The following is a 5,510-nucleotide window of genomic DNA, read 5'->3' as shown; positions in this document are numbered from 1 at the left end:
CACTTAACAATTCTGGCTTGCTCTAGAGCTGTTCAGGCATTATTACATTAAACACCTATAATTTTCCCGCACTATTATCCTGAAATATTATTTTTGATGTCTGTTGGTACAGAATAGTGTAAACGATGATTTGAACTGTCCAACTCGAAATTTTACAACCTGCTGCCACTCAGCAGAAGGAGCAGTCTCATCATGTGAACACTGATTCTGAGCGCACATTTTAAGTAACTTCTACTTTGCTGCATAGGCTGTAAGGCCAACAAAGCAAGTCGTAATGATCGCTTAACTAAAAGGCTATGGTCTAATTTTAGTTTTTTAGTAATTGATGTGCACGGCCTGACAGCTCTACGCTAAGGGTGCTTCATACTGTACCGTGTGCTGGTGAAGAATGTTAAAAAACTTGCAGGAACATTGACACCTACTAATGCGCACTCTTACAGAGATGGAAGGCCACGATAATTATAGTTTTCCTTCTATGATTTTCCTCACACAATTAGTAAAGACGCTGCTTGTGTACATTTCGATACAGCTAACTTAAAGGTCTATAGACACCATAAATTTGCTTGTGTGCTTCCTTCTTTGAAATGATGCGTTAGACATCAGTAATCAGAGACCATTTCCCGGAATACCCATGTTACCGCTAAATTATATATAGCTGAATTTCTACTTGATGCTGTTTCAGTTTAAACAACCGAACAAGAGCTGTGACATGAAGGGTTGGTCTAAGTCACCTGAAGCATAAAAAAAATGAAATACAATCAATACAATCAAATCCAACACAACAAACTCACAGCAGTACGGTCGTGAAGCAGGAATTTATCTCCTAATGCGATCTAATTTTCCCTACTCCTATTCTCCAATGAACTTTTTAAAGATTACTCAACAATCTATGGTACAGTTTTAATTCACTACAATGATTTGGGCAGCCCGCTTCAAGACACGAAATGATAAATAATTAGCGATTATATTGCATATTGCAGTTTTTTTCATGCCTCAGATGATCTAAAGTCTCTTTTGCCCTCACAGACATCGTTCCGTTGATGAAACCGAAACAGTATGAGAGAAGAAATTGAGTTACTAATTGTTTAGCGGCCATAGGCAAAAAATCACCGTGATGATCAATGTATTCTAATATTTTGAGCATAATTACAGAGATGGAAACACGCAACTAAACTTAGGTGTCTGTACTCCTTTAAATTCAGTCATTGTATGAGAGTAGTGTATTTGGATTCCTGAAAACAAATATGCGCTCTCTAGATATGCGCTCACGAAAAAAAGGCTCCGGTTTTCAAGATTTATGAACCCTGAGGCAATACGCAGGCTGCACGGCCTAGCCTGCCATTGACCTAGATAGGCAACACATAAATGACGACTTTCGTTGCGATTAGTGCACTAATAAGTCGAGTACCTTGGTCATTGTCGAGTTTTTTGGTCATTACTGAAAACAGTTTCCCAGGTTTTAGTGGCAGCCAGTATCACAGCTTTAAACTGCATGAGTTTCGATTTAGGGTAGTAACACCACCAAAACAAACTATTTTATGGCGATTAGGAATTTCAACACTTCAGTCCAAAATTAAATCTTAATTTCCATATTTAATGAGCCTTGTCCAATGTGCTCAGCTCCTACTTGATAAATTTAAATAATTTTTTGGCTTAAGAGAATGACGCCACGAACACTTTGTTGCGGCCACAGATGCTCAAAGAATAATCGAAAATACTTACGTGAAACAGCACTATGTTGCTCCTTACACATGACAGTAATCTTGCGAAAGCAGCACTCAAAGTGACATGAACACTGGTTGCACTCCAAGCACCCAGAACTTAGCAAGCTCACTTTCCTTGAAGATTATCATTAAACTAGACACCCTACCGATGAATATAATTCCTAAACAATGTAAATGCAAGTGCAGGGTGAATAATACGCCCTCTAGTTTCCAATATGTTTTAGATTTTTTTTATATTACTCAAAGCTATACCATGGCATGACTGAAGATGGCTACGCTGTTATAACCTGATCTTAGAAAGTGATGACACAGACTGCTGTTGATAAACGTCGGATATGGCTGGTAATTTTGCTTGCACAGTAGGATTACATTATAACGCTAATGCGCTACCATTGGATGGTATCCTCCACACACTGCTCTTAGTTAAATGCAGTGGGAAATAATATTAAGCAGTTTTCTAGTTGCAATAACAAAACGTTCAGTAAAAAACTTACTTCCTTTTTAACCACCCTCCATTCATACGACCAATTGAAAATAGCTTTATAGGCAGTACTTGCATAGGGGTAAGTTTTTTTTTTTAAATACATCTGCTGAGCTCATTCAAGAACCTGTTTTGCACTACTTTCGCCGACATGTTTTTGGCACACCATATTGCAAACAATGGAAGAGGAAGGCGCAACTTAGAATCACCCCAACACGTCGGCATTCACATTTGTGGCGAACGATGGAAATAAATTATTTTCATGGCAAATCTACATAGTTGCCTATGGGTAAGAAAACAACGACATAAAAGTTGTAAACTCCGGCAGTCGAGACAAACCTTGAGGAGCCGCAGTAATGCATGTCTGAAGCATCTAAGGCAGTTTTTTCTTCTAAGCCCATGCAGCGCGGTGGTAAGAAATGTAGCAGCTGACAATGTACTCAAATGTAGAACAATGCACACAGCAGTAACGAGTGGGACAGTAGCCGGCAACCGTGAGCTGGCAGCCCACAATATGATAGCGAAGGCTCAAGTCAGACGCGAATGGTTTTCATGTGGCAAAGGCCTGCTCTACACGGTGAGGAACCAACTCATGCCGGTTTAACCTTGCATAAGACGGCACTGTATCCTTGAAATCTATTAGATAAAGCGTTATCAAGGGAGCGTTTTACAAGTCTAGCACGCGAAATTTTCCTCAGCATTTTGCGTCCATACAGAATAGAAAAGGCTTAATGCAGTTCCTTCAGTCAGCTAGCATCGGCACCAGCAATCGCACTGGGCTGAACAGCACATAGACAGCGATAGCAAACTCTGTGCCTTAAGCGGTTCTCTGCGACCGCCCCGCAAGAACGTAGCCTCAATTCAGTACTCGCTAATTCAGAAAGTGGTGAAGTGCCGCCCATGCTTTAAATCACTTCGCAGTGAAAGTTGCGCACAAACGGTTATTCACACTCGGATGTGATGAGCCCGAAATGGAAACCGAAGCATTGGATAGCACAGCACACGAATCCCCAAAGCTGCGTGTACACAATGCCGCACAACTTCAGAACGATAGCAAAGACTACAGAACAGCGCCTGCCTATCCAATGCACCTATGCATTGAACAGCACATCCATGGTTTTGTGCGCAACGCTGCATCGTCTAATGTCACAGATGCGGCTGGCGCAGTCAGAAAAGAAACACCTGCTCTGCGCCCAAACCGGTATAATCTCATGCTGGCATGCTGGCGCGGCTAAGTTTCAATGCACAACCGCCACGCCCTTAAAGCGCTGACATGTAACATGTCAGCGCTGCTCCCGTTCGAAAGGATATTGCGCCTTATTAAAGCAAGCGCGCCTTAATAAAAGAAACAGACGCTCAGGCGCTCACGTGCGATCGTCCTTTGTTGCATCGTACCCGAGCGCTCCTAAAATTGTTAACAATAAACAAAACAAGAATATCTAATAAATTTCACAAGCTCATTTACAGCTCAGGCACACAAATGCAATTAATTTCAAGTACAAAGTCGCCTTGCAGCAAGGTGGCGCCGAATTCTGAAAGGAAATCGTAAAAGCAGCTCATGTTGAAGCGAGCGCGCTTCTCCGGCGGGAAGGCGCATGGTTGCCTTTCCGCATCTAAACTTCTGCCATAACCAGCAAAACTCTGCGATGGTCGCTTCGAGCCCCAAGAGCTTGATAATAACGCTGCCAAAATACTTGCTTTTTAAACTCCAATATTATATGTCTTAAAGAACTTAATGTGTCGCCAACAGTGCTGAATAATACCAAAGCGCAGTGTATAGGTTCCGTGGTAAATGTAGCCCGGCGGTGCAGGTAGGATCCAAATAGGGTTATCTGCTTTTTGAGGGAGAGCTGGCTTTACGTCAGAGCTGAAGGCTGGCCCGACCTTTGAGGCCAGCCTTGAGCCAAGCAGCCTGGCATATGCTCGCGCCCTGATCAGCTGCCGAGCTTGTTTTCCCGATCTAGTAGGCTGCCGACCAGGAGCCACTGAACACCCGAAGTTCGGCAGCCGTCGAGCACAACTTGGGGCGCAGGGGCAGTGTCATACTGGTAGCAGTATTGTAGAGGGGCAACCAATAGACATTGTGAGGGATGTCCCGTTATATTACATGCACCTCCTTTGCCTAGGTGTGGAGCGCAAATTGATTGTGTTCTGCTCCTGTGGCCCCAAGCTTTAAAGCTTGGAGCAAAGTCCGCATGGAACTCTCAGAGGGAAATGTCAAGGACGTACAGTTTGTTCTTTGTAAATTTAACCGACAGAAGCTTAGACTCCCAGATCTGGATTGGCGGAAGCCCACAGAGTTTGGTTTCTTCTTGCCATATCCGGTGCCTATGCTGCTGTCACCATTTCTCTCATTGACGTATCAAAATTTTATGGCTTTACATGTCGGTGTTCCTTTTCTTTCAATGCCTAATGGCACAAAAAGGGAAACGCAGTATGCAGGTGAGCTTTTGAATCATTTCGCTGAAGTCTGTATTAACTATAGGGCAAGCTGCATACTTCGCACAGTGTAAACGGGCTATTCCATATGGCATCCGATGTTGAACATCTGTGACTAATCGATTTATGGAGCATGTTTCCAAATGAGAACCACATGCCTGCACTGAAAGGCTGCTCCCAAAACCAGAGCGCCAACTTGAGCAGCTGCCTAACAGTCTATGAGAGCAAGGAGCTGTACTGAAGGAGGCTCAGCAGACGCCAAATTTTCCAGTGCTCACTGGACCACATAAATCTAGGTCTCTTATTGCTCCACGTCAAGCGCCTTGTTTAAAAAATCTTAAACTTCCAGGCGGCGTGCTTCTCTCCCCTGACAAGAAAAGCTACTTCATTCTGAAAGATGGATCTGTAATTGTCACCGAGAACTTTACACATCTGCCGACTGGATCACCTTGTGTTGTAGGAAGCAAGTTCATTCCGGTCGAAGACTTGTGCCCTTCATCAATGCTTTGCATACATACAGCTTCAAAGCTGCCTAGCCTGCATACCTGGCCATTAGAGAATATTTCATGCAAAGCATTGAAACACTTTTTAAACGAGGTGTAGCTATTTTTCTCCTCCTTAATGCAGTATTATCAGCACAACAGACTGCATAAACCTTGAGTTTATGCAGTCCGTGAGTTTATGCCACAGTTGCGTAAGCCGAAGGCTTAAGCTTTGTTTGGTGGCATGTTACTTTGGTGCAGCTCTAAATGTGTGCATTTAAATAGTATCTCTCCTCATGGCATTCTAATTTGGCTAGTACTATTAGAGTGTGTTTCGTAGGTACATACGTTGAAGTTCGTTAATTTTACTGAGGACTTTCTCAG

Source organism: Amblyomma americanum, chromosome 10, assembly GCF_052857255.1.
Source record: "Amblyomma americanum isolate KBUSLIRL-KWMA chromosome 10, ASM5285725v1, whole genome shotgun sequence".
Lineage (NCBI taxonomy): Eukaryota > Metazoa > Arthropoda > Arachnida > Ixodida > Ixodidae > Amblyomma > Amblyomma americanum.
Note: the sequence above shows the minus strand (reverse complement) of the source record.